Source organism: Hirundo rustica, chromosome 5, assembly GCF_015227805.2.
Source record: "Hirundo rustica isolate bHirRus1 chromosome 5, bHirRus1.pri.v3, whole genome shotgun sequence".
NCBI classification, from domain to species: domain Eukaryota; kingdom Metazoa; phylum Chordata; class Aves; order Passeriformes; family Hirundinidae; genus Hirundo; species Hirundo rustica.
In genome coordinates, this window is record NC_053454.1 from 28,693,130 (window position 1) to 28,710,991 (window position 17,862).

Below are 17,862 nucleotides of genomic sequence, written 5' to 3' on the forward strand. Positions count from 1 at the left end.
TCCTGAACCTGAATGTTTAATGTCAAAACACTATTAAAAATATATAAATCAGTCATCTGAAAGAAGCACAGTGCTATCAGCCCCACCTATCACTGCTAAGATGATTGGCAGCTTTATGAGAGTCTCCTTTACTCCTCTTTCTACCCCCAAAAAGGCAAAAGTCTTAGAACTCATTTAATCATGTCATAAGTTAATTATGGCAATTAACATGAAGACACACTTGATTGTGAAGACACTGTAGCCTCCAGTCTGACAGAAAGTAGTATCTGTTCCATTAATCCACTATAACTTGAATCCACAGGAAAAAAGAACAGGTTAGATCCTATCATAAAACTTCCCCTGTTCTTTTAATTACTAGTAGTATATCTCCATACATCCATTCCAGTTGTACATATGTTGAGACACAAATACATAGGTATGTATATACATATTTATGCATAAAGACATGCATAATCATATAACCCAAGCAAGATAATTTGTCCTTTCACTTGTAGAGGGTTATAGGTTTTTGTATTCTCTAACTTACTGTATTAGTCTTATTGCAACACTCACATGGTGACATTCAAGAATGACCCATCTTAGGAAGCAATAAAAAAAATGTTTTGTGCACTCAGAGTCAATGCAAGCTCACTAGCATGCCCCAGTTAGCTGGCTCCTTATCTCCAAAACAGAAAATGAAATTGGGCAAATGTTTGGCAGATGTAATGAAACCTTCTTAACACATTTTGGTTGGGGTTTTGGTTTTTGGTTGATTGGCTGGGGTTTTTATAAGGTTCTTTTTTTTTTTGGGGGGGGAACATTTTGTTGTTGCTGGTTAGATTTTTCTTTTTTTTCTCCTCCAATGACAGCTTCTGTAGAAAGCGCTGGCCTTGTTGCATTCAATGTTTGTTTTCAAATGAGAGGGTAGATGAAAGAACCCATTCTATGGCCAAGTGCATATGAGCTCTCTATTTCCCTACATGTTCCTAGAAGAAAACTTTAGTAATGTTTTAATAACGTGTCCAATATCACATTAATAGATCCCTTATCACAATTTTTAACAAAACTGCAGTTTTGAGAGCCTTTCTAAGTACTTTTCAGAGTCTACTCATACAGTTTTCTTCTTAGTAACACAGACACTCAAGTGCTTGTATGAAATGTCAGTCCACAGCTTTAGTACATGGTTATATCACCAAATAAGATATTTCTGAATGGGAAGTGTTGCCTGTCAGTTAGATAGGCCATTTTGTTAGCTTGAGTCCCAGGAGCCCGAGAAAAACAAACCATCCATTTTAATGACACCCCATACTCTACCATATGCAATTACAGGACTCTTTCTGATGAGGTCCCAGGGCATCAAAGCAATCATGAGTACCTTCCCAGATTCCAAAGTATTACTATAGAACTGCAGCATGTAACAGGTATAAGCACAAACAAAGCCAGGCGGTTGCTGGGATGAAATTCTGCCTTTTACATTCCAATGAACAGTTTGCATTACAGACCTATTGCTGGATGCCAGGTGGATGTTTCGACCTGAATGCACTGCCATACATGGAGGCCTTACATTTGGTTAAAACAAAAATTACCCTGCACCACACATTTTATGCTTCACATGCACAATGCTTGTTGGCTCGTTGCACAAACAAGAACTCAATTAGGTCATTACCAGCTGTATTCAACACACTGAGTCACATTTCACTTGTGGCATAAGTTGCTTTATCTGAGAAGAAATACCACCAAAATCACTGGCCAGACTGCATCACAGTAGTTTATAGCCTGGAGTATATATAAGTAAACAAACCCACCGCAGCGAAAGAGAGCTGGCTTCATTATAACGTTCATGTATATATCATTGCAGGAATCAGGTCTGGAGTAGACATCACAGCAACAGCAGTATTCCCTTTTACATGCAGTGCATAGTACCATGCGCAACTGGAGGCAGATTTAAGGTTATGCTGACACCTAGAACTAAGATTTCCCTCAGTGTAGACAGAGTCTAAGACAGCCACATTGATTTCAAATACTTGGTTTATCAGAGCATATGTATATGTTGCATATACATAAAAGCACATCAAAGTGCTACTTTGATAGAAATATTTATGAGACAATTTTGTGCTCACTCTTTCTTTGATGATCCTGGTATGAAGGTGTCAAGGGTTAATACAGTTTGGTTTTTTAGTTATAAAAGAATGTAGAATAATTCTCCAGGTCAGGATCTGGGAATTGCTTTAAAAGAGACAGACCTATCAGAGAGTTAGTTGGAATATTGGCATGTATTCTGACCACTGAAATTGTTGGCTACGACTTTGGGAAGTACCATATAAAACCCCATGAATTTCCTGTAGGTGAGTCCTCTTCCTTCTTTCTTTTGGCCAGAGAGAGACAGGTAACATCGAGCTGGGCCTGCTGCTCCCCCCTTTTGGGGGGCAGAGCTGGCCTGAGGCCTGGCCGGATTCCATCGGCTCCCGAGTGAAGGGGTGGGAAGGAGAGGTTGTTGTTTTGTAACAGCTGCTTTCTTCAGACTTCTCTAGAGCAGGGAAAGATCTCTGCCAGGCCCCTGATAAGAGCTATGGGCACCATTTGGGCTGAAGCCACCCCGATTTACACTGAGGGCTGGGCTGAGAAGGCATTTATGATCCTGCCTGGGTTTTTTTATGATTCTGGACTGCCTGAGTGTTCCGATCTATGATGTTTCTGTGAGTTCTTCCTCCCTCACCAGAGCAGCCTTGGCCTTGAACATCTAACACCATGAGCTACAGAGAGAGACACAAAGACTCTGAGCAGATTTAACTCTTTCTTAGCAACATGAAGCTTCCAGAGCTTAGCCCTTCTCTGAGAGAGTAAGAAAAGACAGAGTGAACATAAAGACCAACAGCATGAATTCAGCAGCAAGAGTGAAAAGACTGTTGAGACAGAGGGTTGAAGAGTTGGTTGTTCTAGTCTTACTTGAGCCATGGAAATGAACTCTATATTTAGATCATTCCTTTAAATCACAGGAAAGATAAGCATTTAGGGAGATGATTGTTTTAATTTGTGCGTGGATTTGAGCAAAGGTGTTTGTGATGAACTAAGTAATATCCTATAAGATACTTAAACAAAAATAAAGATGAGAAGCCCCCTGCACTAGTGAAGAAGTGAGAAGATATCTCTGTACCTTGAGGTGAAGAATCCTTTGCTTTGGAGTTATTCATCTTTAAAAGGTGCCACCCCAGTATGCAAAAGTCTAAGACCCATGACCCATAAGCAGCTTGGGAAACTGCTCCTGGGAGGGTCACAAAGGCGGGTTTCTCCAAGGCGGTTGTTTTTGTGACAGTTTAAAACCCACAAGAGAACTGTTCTAAGTTGTCAGTGGGATCCATGACTCTAGAAGATACTCTTTCCCTAATGAATTGATGAAAAACTATTGTCAGATAGTGAAACTGACTGAAAATTACAAGTTTTGTCTCTTTATGTTGTTTTGTAAGAAAGTGAACAGTTTGTAAAGAAAGGGAAGAGTGGTTTTCAAATTTCATTGTTTTAGTTCTTTTCCAACTTTCTTTTTTTCTATACTTTTAGTGTATGTTAATAAACTATTTGCTAATTTTAAGGTTGAGCCTGCTTTGTTTTTTGTCCTAGTCTCTCTCCCACAGAAAAAGTAAGTACTAAGACCAAAATTTAGTGAATGCGAAACCACTACAGAAAGTATCTCACAATTAGATAATCTGCATCTGTTGTTTAAAATGTTGATTTGCCTATGATTCTAAAAATCAGCAGTTTGGTAGTATTTTTCAAGTACCTTCTTAAAATTCTTCTGATAAATTTCTTCCCTGAAGTGAATGATTTATTTACTTAAGTGGGCAATGAAACTGGTAGCTCTAGGATAAAGGATTTTAGTCTCATTAGCAAAAATATCCCACTTTAATGATAAGGGGGAAAAAAAAAAAAGCTACTGCTATAAGATGTTGTCATCCATAAAATAAGGAAGTAAAATAGATGTACCTTTTTCCATTAAAATGTAAACTAACACCGCATAGTAATTACACTTGAGGTTTGCAATGAGACAGCTAGGTTTTAAATAAGATTTTAAGATAAAGGTTTACATTAGTATTAATAGAACACTGATTGAATAGCTACAATTCAACTATACAAACCACCCATTGGCATCCAAGGAAGACAAAATTAACGATAGCAATAATAGCCTGTGAAAAGGGAGCCTTGATTATCCAAGCACACACTGGCCATCTGATCTTAGATGCTGGCAATATGTAGTGCAATTATTTGTATAATTATAGTATTGGTTGCTCCCATATGTTTCATTAAACAAACCTTTGACTTGTAGCAGGCTGTAAGCAGACCTGTCAGAACTGAAATGGAGGTACCTGAACTCTTAAAAGGGGTAGCAAAGCTTAATGAAAGAGAATTAATGGCAACACAAGCCTAAATACCAGCTATACCAGAAAGGCAGCTTAGCCTCCAAAAAGATACAAGGTGATGTCAAACCAATGCAGACAATTCAGCAAAGTGGCATCTTTTGACATTCAGCAGTGGACAAAACTTTTTTTAAAACAAAACAGTATAACATTTATGAAATAAAACAAGGTTCCTTCTTAAGAAGGGAAAATTCAGGAACATTTAGAATCATGTCTGTTGTCTCAGAAATTGAGTTATTTAATTAAATAGCTCAGACAGCAGAGTGTTTAAGTAAAATTCTCAGCAGAATGAGCTGCTCAGGTTATCTTCACTTAATATTGATGGTAATTGAGCAGAGAAGATGCTACTTCAGTAAAATTATATCTCACTTTATTTTTCTTTATAGAGGTACCATTTACACAGTTTGGTAAACATGTTTTCTGTAGACATTTTGCATCTGGATTAAAATGCTCACCTGTCTGTTCCCTCTTACTCTGAAAACAGTGTGCAAGTTAAAATAATAGAACCTGAGAAATTTAGTCAGTGTCTACATTCTGGATCTGTATTGTCTTGTTTTCCTAGAACAGAGTCTCTTTATCCCCCAAATAATTTTACCAAATTAAGGGCACAAAGAATTTCTTCTCTGGACTCTCCACCAACAAAATTTTATTCTAGGGTATAGCTCTCAAATTAAATTGTTTGAATATTTGTGCAGAGAAGCCTTTATACTATATTCATTCACTATCCTCAAGGCACCATGCCCACAATAAAAGAAGCTTATCTCCAATTCTGCTAAGAAAAAAAAAAATAAAATCCAGAAATTATTAAATACATTACTAAATTAATGCCTATATAAATGTATTGATACCACTGCCAACAAGTGTAATGTAGGTGTAGAAGTAATTTCTTGCAGATAATCAAAAAGCAGCCTTCAAATGGCTGTGATTCATTTTAGAGGAGCACATATCTTACAGAAATAAAAATGCATTGTCTAATTTTGTTGAATGGATTGTCAATATAAATTGAAAGAAATACTACACTTTCGCATGCTTAAACAGTTTATTGTGGCAACTTGAAATATTTTGATATTTTTAGGCCATGGTTCTAGAATTGCTTTATCATCAGATGATGTACAGCTGCAAATTCAGAGGGATCTACCACTGCATCAGCCATTATGGACTCCAGCCATATGCTCATGTGCCAAATTGGTACTCAAACACTCCCTACTGGCTGGATATGACAGTTACCACTTGATCCAAATGATCTTTAATTGTCACGTTGCAGCACATTGATCATGCAAAACTTGGTGGAGTGCTCTAACTTGTCATTGTGTTTGGCATAAAGCACTGTTATTATAGTTTGTTACTATTCAAATATGGTATCAGGTGTCATTTTTATTTTCTTCCAAGAAGCTGATGAGCCTGGGCACCAAAGCTGCCTGGGCACCAACATGGCCTGCTGCACAGAACATCGGCATCTGCTCCTGTCCCAGTGTCCTACAGCACAGAGCACTTCCACAAATTCATCCTTTTTGCAAACCTTTGTTTTCTTTCAGATTTCAGTAAGGAGCAGCTAAGTGGTTTGTTTGCCCTTATATGTCTAATATCATCGTGAGAAACTAAACAAGTAGCTAATTTTTATGACTCAAATGCCTGACAGATTTTCTTCCTGTGCCTAACTGGGGGCAAGGGGGGAATATATCAGGCAAGTATCAAGAAGAGCTATTGCTTAAGACTCCCTTGTTACCTTGCCATTATAGGCACGTTTGCCCTGATGCCCTAGATTTTGTCACTTTTATTTGATTCTGGGTTTACCAAGGAAACTACAAATCTTAGCAGCTTTGCATAAAGCTTTCATTGTGAAAAGAGCAGTTAAATAGCTCTAATGCTCCATGTTACAATTACCAGCATGTTATGAAATCTCATTCTTATAAAATACATGGATCTTTTTAAAATATAACAGTTCACGAATAGCTCTTTGAGAAGTGACTAGTCAAAACACATTTTTCCTGTTAGGTGGTTGAAATTAAGAAGATCATATAGCTCATAATGGTTATATCAAAACATTACAAATTTTAACTGAAATATCATCCCAACCATCCTGCATCCTAGTGTATCTCTTGATAACTTCCTTATCCCTACCATTTGGCAATAAATAGGTATTTTGTTATTTCAAAAACAAGTACTCCACAATTCAGAAAGTTTCAATCTTACACTAAGTATGAAAAAGAACCTTCCTTAAAAAGACACTATTGGAATTAGTATTTCAAGCCGAGTTTCCAATTTCTCACTAGTAATATTTCACATAAGGGTGTCTAAAAAGCATAAAGTCAGAAGGCCAGGAGTCAAGTACTGCTGCTAGCTGGATCTAGAAAACAGTCTCTAAATATAGCACTTAGAATTCATTTAGTGCCTTCTGTCATGTCACCAGCCCTTTATGCAGGAAATTACTATTCTAGGGAAGAACATTTGCCAAATAGTCACTTCCTTTTTTTAAAAAAAACCACAACACCTCAGTCCTTGTTATCATTTCACACAAAAATCCCATGTTTTTTTCTTTCAAGATCACACAAGCTCCCCGTAAAGGGTACAGGCTTACGTGAACATTAAATTAGAATCCACTTTTTTCTGTCACACATTGCTGAATGAATGGCAAGTGCCTGCTGCACTTTAGGCTTAGGGCTATTTCATTTTGACCACTGAGGGGTCATTTCTGCTTCCTCCTACTCCGCTTTCTTACACACCTCCTCCTCACTCCTTTTTCCTCCTGTTGTTGTCCCTCCTGGAGAGCCCGGTCAAATAGAGCCATAGCAGTCCTGTGGGCAAAGAAAGTAAGAGTAAAGCCCCCTCATCTGTGAGAGCAAAGTGGTTCCTTGCCTTAAATATGCTGACACTCTCTGTCTGATCCAAGACTTAAAAATAAGCATCAGCTTTTCAACAACTGCTGCAGTAAGTGCTACACAAGAGTGCAGATAGCCTTTATCAGATCAAGATAACAGTGAAACACCCGTGGTCACAGCAAATTGGAGGGGATATTCTTGGTTGAAGACACTTACTGTTGAGTAGTATAATAAAAATAAAATCTGATTTGACAGTTACATCTGCTTTTCACTGAACTGCTAAAACACCCTGAAGATAAAAGATGCCCTGAACAACTGCTTACATCTAAAGCTACTGAAGTAAAATCTTAAAAAAAAACCCCCTCACCTCACACATACAAACTTCTTATCCAAAAACAACAGTAAGGAAATCCACCCAAACAGGTAGAGTTGGCTGACTGCTGCAATTCTCACATAACCTTAGCTAGCTACTGCTTTTTTTTCCTGAAGACACTGAATAAAAGCAGAAGTAAAGAGCATCAGAGAAAACTGATACTATTTTGTTAGCACCTAAACTTAAACAAAAAGGTAGTTTATAACATTAATGAATTTTTTTTGTTTTCCCCCCAACTTCATAATACACCCTAAGGTCACACAGACAGGAGGCAAAACAAAAATGAGAGCTGTCTGTAAGACAGCTGCCTGAATAATCTTACAACAGAGAACAAATGCCTCCAATCAATAGCAACAAGCAGCCACTCTAGACCACCTGGGATTCAAAGAAATCATTCCAGCAGACAAGAACTTCGAATTAGGGAAGTTACTCGCCTCTTTGTGAGTTTTGCTGATTAAGCCAGGTCATGCCTTTCTTTAAATACAGACATTTACATAAGGAAGCCAAAAGAGAACTACACATTTTCTTTGCATTTTTCAAAGCTCTTTGACATACTGACTTTTCCCCTAAAACTTGAGGCCTAAATCTAGACGTAACTAAATGTTAACCACAATATTATTCAGAGTGACACAGAAAAGTCATCCTTAGAGAAAGAAAATAACTAAAACAATTGAAAACACAAACCTCCTCCACTATTAGTAAAAATTGGCATTTTCTTCACTATCAAGTGCTGACACAATTATGGAAAAATCAAAAGCAACAACTGATGCTTTATAGGGAATTTTGGCTTACTTGAAGACCAGTAGCTGACAGCTTACCAAACAAGCCTGTACACAGCAGATGCTCTAATAGAAGCTTGGGCATTTTAATACTGACAGCAAACAATCTAATATTCCCCCCACGAACCAAAGCTCTACCTTCAGGAAGATTCAAACACCACTAAAATATCAGAAGTTACAAACAGCTAGTCTTTCACAGCTCTCTCAGTAGAAGTCTAATGCCTATATCTTACCCAGCTGTTTAATCCTCAGAAGGCTGAGGGCAGCTGCATGGCCCAGTCAGATACCCTGAAGATCACTAGAGAGAAAGATGAAACTATCACTGCAGCTGCTTTGGGCAGCAGTCTAAAGCCAACATGTTTCTTGCAACAGGGAGGTAAAGGGATTTTCGGGTATTTGCAACCTCACTTGTACTGGAGAGTCCTGCATCAACAAGCACAATTTATCTGCATAATCACTACAACTCCAGTATTTCAGCTCAATGACATAGGCAGCAATTCTAAGAAAGACTCAGCTGCTGCATCTGCGTAGCTCAATTATACACGAGTTGTGCAGACAGCAGGCTTCACAGTGGCTGAGTGCCACAGAGCTGGCTGGGCGAAGAGGGAACACACACATGTAATACTGACAAGAAAAATATCTCAAGTACAAGGAAGTCCAGGGTTATGCTGGTAAACGAACACTCTTCAGGGACATAGCTATAACATAGATTTAGGTTGGGAAAGAGGACAGGTTACTCAGCTGTCCTTATATCACTTAACATATTTCGACCCCATACACAAATTAAGAGTACTCTTGCTTACCAGAAGCCTGTATTTCATAGTTTGTGAAACTGTTGGACTACCTTTCATAAAACAAACAAACCAAAAAGAAACCCCCCAAAAAACACAAAAACCCCAACTCAAACCACAAAAACTTATTAAAACCTTAGCTATTTTAATGCAGTAACTTGATCTCACCTACTAAATTACCTCCTTGCTTTGCTCTCCAACACTCTCCAAGAACCCCTCTCCCCTAAACAGCTTTTAAATAACACACCGTCTCACCATTTCACCTTAATTTGAAATTGGTGAAATTAATTAGACTCAAGAAGGTTAATTAGAATCAGATGATGAAATTTCCTCTTTGGGCTTGTTTCTGTCATCACAAAATGTAAGAATGAAGTCATATTTGCAAAGAAAATTTGGTCTGATCAGTATCTCCTCTAATGTTCCTCTACCCATATATAACTAAAGCATGGAAAGCTCAAAAATAAAAAAGCTTGGAAAACAAATGGTCCTGCTGGATAAGAAGTTGACCATGACCCAGCAATGCCCCTCTGGCAAACACAGCCAACAGCCTTCTGGGCTGCAGAGCATTGCTATTAGGTCAAAGTGGAGGTCCTTCCCCTCTACTCAGCCCTGGTAAGGCACATCTGGAGTGCTGGGTCTAGGGCTGGATTCCCTCATATTAGAAGTAATTGGACATACTGAACAAAAATCCAACAAAGAGCCACAAAGATGATTAAGGGATGGAAGCACCTCTCATATGAGGCTCAAGCTGAGGGAGCTTGGAGTGTTCAGCCTGGAGAAGAGAAGGCTCAGGGGGATCTCATAATGTATATAAAATCTGATGGGAAAGGCAAAAAAATATGAAGCTGGACTCTTTCCAGCATTCCCCAGTGAGAGGACAAGAGGCAACAGGCACCAATTAAAATGCGGAAATTTCATTTTAAATATAATAATATATTTTTCTTGTGAGGGTGGTAAAATACCAGCACAGGTTAACCAGGGAACAAACCAACCCTAACTAGGCATGGATCCTAACCTACTATAACTAAACCTTCTTTGGGCAGGGGAAGTTAAATTAGATGATATCATGAGGTCTTGGCCAACCTCTCATGTTTTGTGATAAATCTGTAATGTGGTATAACTTTGAAAAACATTCCTTCTGCAAATACATAATAAATGTGAAACATTCCAAATATAACAAATCTTTATAGCTGCCAGGAAAAAAAAAAGTTTCTGCATACAGAGAACTGATCTTTGAAGTATTTTTGTACCTTTTAAGGTAGAGAATTCAAACAAGCATGATTTTAAAGGAAATGACTGAAAAATGTCTATTTTCAAGCTTGTAAGGGAATATTAAATTAGCAGTCATATAATGAAACAAAGTTATTTGACTAATAATCTTCTTTGAGTGTTCCAAACCAAGTTTACTCTTTCATAAAATTCAAGTCTGCAAGGATTATTCAATGTTAAAATTCATTTAAATTTGCAATGCAAATATTACTAAATATTCCTCTGAAGGGTCCTCTCAAGGAATTTCTGTGGTTGGGTTCCACTCTCTTCTATATCCCATATTCTGTAAAACCCAACTCTGTTAATTACAGATAGTAAAATATCAGCCAGCTGCATATTTAACCAGAGCAAAAAGAAAGACTTTAAGAAACAATCATGTTCAATGTTACAGCTAGATTGTAAGATTTTGAGATGTGATTGAAGTTATTCTGGTTTTCACTGCATGGTAACCATTAAAAGCAGCACAATCTTGGGAAATTGTGTGTTTTCAGAAATATATAAATATTGCACCTTGTACTACTATTGCTATTGAATATTGTTGTCTGAAAAAATAGTTTACTTCAGGAGAGAGCAATTCATAATGCCCAAGACTCTAAGTAACAGAGTCTACTTAAGTTTTCTCATTGAAGATACATTCTGAATATTTGAAGATAGACTCTAAAATAAGAAAAGGATGAAACTACCTATTCATGGACTTGCCAAGCTTTCATTTGTTTCAGCAGCAGTGAAAAAATGACTTATTCTTGTCTTACTGAGGTTACTGGCAAATTTCCCATTACCTTCAATGAAGGGAGGGACTGTCACTGTGGGTCTCTGAGGGTGAGTGTTATTCATAACAATAAAGCAATGCGGATCACTGTGCAAAAAGACCAAAGGGTGCATCAAGAACACACAGTGAGACGCTCTGTTGTTCATCTCTCTCTGAAAGCCTATGTTGTTCAATGTCCCTTTTCCATGGAAGCCAGTCTTCTTCAAAGCCTGACTGCCAGAATGATATCTCATAGGCACACAGTCCAAGATTCAAATATTATGAGGAGATGTCTGATGTCTTTCTTCTTTCCCTTTTCAAAAGAAATTAGCTATATCCAAACAAAGAGCACTTGCATATGGTCTCTAATTCAATTCATGCTGCACAGTAACCCCATTGACATGATGTTGTGTATGTTACCTTCCTACAGTCTCCTTCCCAAAAACATTGCTGTGCATGGTGAGAAAGCAGACAGTGGTTCAACTAATCGTAATCCTGGTTTTATAGTAACTGAAGCTGAGACAGTGCAGTTTGTTCTTTTGGAAAGCTGTGAAGCTTGTGTTCCACCAACATTTCTGATGTTTGCTTCTATCCAGGAAGATAAAATTCTTCCTTCTAGTGCCATTAGTCCAACAGCTTCACAAAATCTAGGAGACTGATACAATGCCAGCATCATAAACTGCTGTAAGGCATTTACAACAGAAGTAGACACGTGCTCTGGAGTTTTCTACGGTTTTCCACATCAATTGTTTATGTTGAAATGCCAATGAAACCCTGCATATACTAGCTCCTGAAAGTACCCTGGTAAATACTTATACTCACTGTTTAAAGAAGGGCATGAACTCAAAATGCATTAACTGGCAACACTTCTGTTTGCTTGTTTGATTTGAGTAAACAGTATAGAATTTCAAGTAGTGAGTTAATCTCCATGAAGATAATTTGAGTTATTTTAAAATTTAAATTACTAAGGGAGAGAGAAAATTCAGACTCTGCTATTTGTTTCCTTTTTTTTTTTTGTCTTTTTTTCTTTTATGTAGAGTTCAAATATGGAGGGTCAATCAAAAAAATTTAAAATTACATGCCACATTCTTTCCTGTGTTGTATCCTGTATGTCACATCAGCAACAAAATTTGCTCATGTGCTTCATGGAAGTGTTATTGTATGAAGGGTTTACTCTTGAGATCTTTCTAAATGGTGTTTAAAAGGTGGGGGGAAAAGGGATGACCCTACCCAAGAGATGTTGCAGGGTCAACCACAAGGCTGAACCTGCAGACACGACTGGAGTACTTTCTGTCAGGGTAGGTCTCCAGCTGATTCCTGTCATTGGTGTAAAAGAGGGTGGTTTCCTCATCACCCATCACGACCAAGAAACACTGCACATTTTCATCAGGGCAGCTGTTCTACAGATGTGCACCAGGAAACTGTGGCAGTAAGAATAAAGGTGGCTGCTGTGCAAAAACTATTTTGGAGCTTAAATAGGAATATTTAGGCCTATCATCACTTAGAAAGTATTTTTGCTGAGGAAATGCTTAGTAACAATTCAGATATTACCAAAATAGAAATAAAGAGTTTCATTTGTTTCACTATGGCACTCAGTAATTAGCTTTTAAATCTTTCAAGGCTAAAGTTTCCTTATTGTAATGCAATTACTATAGTTGTTATGTTATCCTCATTATAATGGAATTTCATTAACAATACCATCTAAAACACAAATTGTCTTACCACTTAAAGGTCAGTTACTTTCAAATTGCCTATTCCATATAAAAAAATAATCATAATCTGAGGCCTGTTGCAATTCCAGTTTTTAAAGTATCTTAAGGTTGTGTGAAACTTACTTAATAAACAATTGGTTATTTGCTTTGGGTAGATGTACTGAACAGCATTAAGAGACAATTTAATAGAAAATAGTAGATTTATGTTTACTGCAGTTTATATTTGGCATGTTTGTAATCATAGTTTATACCTGGTAGAAGACAGCACTAGATCAGAATTCTAACAGGTGTGTTTATATGATTAGCATGCATTAACATTAAATAGGTATAGTAACTAAATCTGTTAGTACAAAAACTGAACTGTGAAGAAGATTTTCTTTCCTTTCCAGCTACTTTATTTTGCATTTTTTAAGTCCTTTTTTTTAAAGTTAGAAAATTCACACTAAATTTTAATACAATCTTCTTCACAAAGAAACTCACATATCTGTTTTAAATCTTTAGATTGCTATGAAAATACATCATGGTATGATTTTCAGAGTCTTAATTTCTTTCCTTTCCTCCCCTCTACTTCAGTCCTCATTTTAGCAACCTCTGTTTTGCTTATGACAGAATGAAGCTCATGCAGGCAACTTTCAGATTAAAAGGCAAAAGATTTTATTCAAGCTTTAATTTTTTTTTGTTATTGTTATTAGATTCCTTGTAACTTATGAAGTCTAGCTTCATTCTGAACAATTTATCAGCATACTGAAATGTAAAAGAATATTTGCTAAATTAAAAGGCCAAATATCCCTTTATTTACTATCTGATAAAGAATTAGAAATTTAATTAATTTCACAGAGATATGCAGGAGTGCATTATATTCCCTTAATAGCTTAGGAGGCCTTTAGGAAAGATTTTAAACAACTGCTGACTGAAAGAACCAAGAACATGGCCATTGTATATTGAAAACAAAGTTTGAAGGAAAAAAAAAATTCATTAAGTAATGCCAAAAATATTTTCAAATATGTTTTCATTTTGCCTCTTAAAACTGCCTGTAAGATAAGCAGACTTTCCAAACAAAGGAAATTTCCAAGATAGCTAAAAGCCAAAATATTTTGTTCCCAAAATTCCAGAGGAGTCTATATAAAACCAAGAAAGTTACTGAAAACAATGCAAATTTAATATCTATATTGTATTAATAAATATTCTTTTTGCCAAAAAAAAAAAAAGAAATTGTCACTGTTGTGCAAACATAGTTCTGGTTGTTAGTTCCACTGAAGATAAGAATTCATATCACTAACTATCTGCTCTGCAGTTTTATTTGAAGCCATGAGGAAAAGTATATTGCACACCTTCCAAAAATTTAAGTGAATGTAGACCTAATGCCTTTATAAATATGCAACTCATCCTGAATTATTTTTGATTAATTTTAATCTGTGAGCGACAACTAGCACATAAACCAGTTTCAAAAACTGGCAAAGTGAGGATTGCATTACATTTATCCTAATGTTTTCTCTTAGAGGTGTTGCAAAACTAATTCACGAGAAACTATTACTGAAAACTATGATTCTTCCCTCAGCCAAGTTATTTGCTTTGGGGACAACCTTTGAAATTAATTCAATAAATGTATATGTTCCAAAATTATTAATAAAATTGTACATTATTTCCCCAAAGTCACATGGATTGGTGGAAATGCTAGTATGTCATAATATATGTCATTGCTTTATTTAATTCTCTATAGAAATCAATTATCTATAATGTGACAGGTCGTCACATTATTTTGTTGTTGTTGTTGTGAAAACAGCAACAATATTTGTAACAGTAGATACACCAGCCAGTAATATCAGTATCATTTCTATAAAAATAGAATACACTAAAAGATGGACTTGGCATCTGTAAAGAAATATAATAGCAAAAATAATTTCTTTTTTCAATTAAGTCCTGTTTCATATCATATCAATATGACATAATAGCCAAATATGGAAGTGGTCTTTAGACATTTTGCAGCCCAGAGCATATTTCTAGAGATTTTCTTCTGAATCATGAGCTGTATGTAGCAAAGACCTGTTCTTTGCTGTTAACAATCACACTGTCCTTGTTAAAGGGGGAGGAAATAAGGATGGGGCAGGGTGAGAGGCAGAAAGGTTTGCAGGGTCCTTCAAGATAGGAGTTCCTATTCTTCTGCATCAGGCAAGCAAGCTGTAGGAATAGCCCCAGAGAGTGGAGCAAGAGCAATGGAGTAAAAACCTAGTTTCCCTTGGTGGACATTTCCCATATTAAACACAGGAGATATTGTTACTCTTTTCTTCCATTTGAAGAGTGTATTCACTCCTTAATCTTCAAGATTTTATTACAAATTGGCAATACCCTTCACCTGTTCCACAGATCTCTTTTTGTTACGATTCAGATAATTCAAATAATTTTAGTGCTTTTATGTACAAATCAATGAATTTCAGTACATAGGGGTTTTTTAGACGTTTTCTGCAGTATTTTGAAATCCTATTTTTGCTTTAATTTCTTTAGAAAAAGGCTTATACTGTTAACTTGAACCTTCATAAACTTTCAACATTGTTCCTACGATTGTCTTGAAAATCTGACACGGTAGAAAAGAAGTTGGTCTCATTCCACCTAAGTTTTAGGAGACAGAATTGTGACTTTATTAGTATGAAATGGCAAATGAGAAAAAACAATCTCCACATGTGTCTCATACCTTTGTTTCTCTGCAGCAAGTGGAAATAGCCCATCCCAACGAGACTGCGGCACTGCTCTGCAAACACCTGAAGGCTGACTGCAGCGACAGCCTCTTGAGGGATGGGAGGATGTTGCTGCTCATCCATTTACTCCACTCTGTGTGTTTCAGCACAAAGTCAGGGAGAGTGGAAAGTTTGTTATAACTACTCAGACACAAACTGCTAAACTCTGAATGGGTGTCGTAGCAAGCAGCGGGTTGGAGCAGAAGGTACGTGCAGAGGGTACATCCTATATGCCCAGAGGCATAAACATTCAGTGTTATCAAAATTACATGTTCCCAAAATTGAAAGAAAATATTCTCTGGTTACAAGCTGCCCTCAACCCCACACAGAAAATTTGCTCAGTATAAATTATCAGATGACAAAGTACAGCAAGTACTGTTTCTTTCCTTACTTGTTCACTGAAACAACAATTAGATGCAAAAAAACTAGAAGGGTTAAACACCCAGTTTGAGAGCAAAACTGTTTTTCCTAGAGTTTGCAGTTTCAGACATTTGTTCATCAGAATTAAATCAACTCCTTACAGCCTGATCTGATCAGAAACTTGCCTATTTTAAAGGATCTGTTTTAAGTTTTGAGGCCAGCTTTAATTATGCACCAAGTACTCTCTGTGCAATTTTTCAAATAAGCAATAAAACAGAAAGCACACCTAATGCTACTGAATGAAATGTAGGAAAATCCTAACTGTAAACTTAGGACAATAACAAAGTTGCATTATGAAAAAAGTCATTGTAATGTGAAAATTAAAGTTAAAAATAAACTATCATGTCCACACTCTTAATTGCAATATAATGCAATATAAAGTAAGCGCCAAAACTTATATATATTCACGTTTTTCACAGTATTTGTAAGCAACTGAAAGTAAACGTGGTTTAGCTTTTTGTATAATTCACATTGCTGTAATAGAGATTAATTTAAGCACAAAGAATAAGACTGATTTAAAAAAAAAAAGATGTTAAGGAAGAATTTGATTCTGTATTGTGCAACTTTCATAATAAAACATCATTTTATAATAAATTTTCTTAACAGTTTAAAAAAACCCATGAGCTCTGTCTTTTGGCAATATGAGAAAATTAAATTGATAGAATTCTAGATTAATTATTTCAGAACATAATTTTTTCGTTCTTTCATTATTTCATTAGTTTTAATTCAAGATTAGAAATAAATAGAGAAAAGGAAGAAAAGCTGCTTCTAACACCTTTCTTGATCACTACATTTTTGCAAAAACAGTTTTTTCACCTACATATTTACATATTATTCCATATTGTGAGATCAAGCAAAAAACTACAAGAAGTAATTCTTCTTTTATACTCAAATACAGCAGTGATGACTCTTTCCTAAAAATTATTTCAAAATATGCTATGATGGGGCATATTGTACTTAACATCTTGAAAGGCAATTATAAAATTCATACTTTCTGAAAAGGAATGAAATCCAGAAGATTTAAGTTCAAGTTACCTTCCTTTTAAAACTGACTCTTCTGCTTTTTCAAGAATCTATTTTATTTTCCATCAAAAATATGGAATCCTTAAGTCATTCTGCAATATTTATTGCAGAATCTGTGATTCTGTGATATTTATTATTTATGTTAAATGAAATTGTACAGCTACCACTAAGTAACATACTTAGCACTTGAGCATTAGCATGGGGTTTTTTTGGTTTTTTTTTAAGGTATACCTTGATTTATATGTAATTCTTGTCTTGACTCTAGAGCTTTTATGGTTTCTACTAACTGTACATGTTACTTCTCTCACTACTAGAGACAATTATTTTGTGCCAAGCATAGCCAACCTTTTATGGCTTTCTTTGTTTTATTGCTTTCATCTTATAACATGATCATTGCCTTCTATCCTAATTTAAATGCAAAATCCATTTTTGGACAACATGAGTAAAAAATATTCAAGTTCTCAAATGCCAAAGTGTGTAAATAATCACTACAGAAATTTAAGGGATGTTTTTTGCTAGAGGAATTCATGCTCCTTTCATTTTCTATTCTCTTTCATCCTTGTAGATTCAGCTTTGAAAATCCATGTTTCCAGGCAATAACAAGGGCATAAAGTTATTTTCTGCAAATTGTGCAGTTCTAGCAATCTTTGTTTCTCTTAAGCATATCTGCCAAAATGGTTGCATAAGCATTTTCCAACTACTCATCGAAATGTTAACTAGTTCTAATACATGCAAAGGCCAGAATGCTGGGTACCCTTGTACTAGGTCTTCTCCATCAGCTTCTTATTTGACCCACACACTTTTATCA

The 17,862-nt window shown here is 36.1% G+C and overlaps 1 protein-coding gene across 6 annotated transcripts in view; it reads right to left on the reverse strand.

Annotated features, from left to right (window-relative positions):
• Window positions 1-17,862, reverse strand: part of SGCZ (sarcoglycan zeta) — a 421,463-nt gene that overhangs the window by 340,042 nt on the left and 63,559 nt on the right. The window contains exon 2 of one of the 6 annotated variants that reach the window (XM_058420742.1): window positions 7,112-7,183. The exons of the other annotated variants lie outside the window; for them this stretch is intronic. The gene's annotated coding sequence lies outside the window, so the exon portion shown is untranslated. The remainder of the gene's footprint in view (window positions 1-7,111; window positions 7,184-17,862) is intronic. 6 annotated transcript variants of the gene reach the window in all.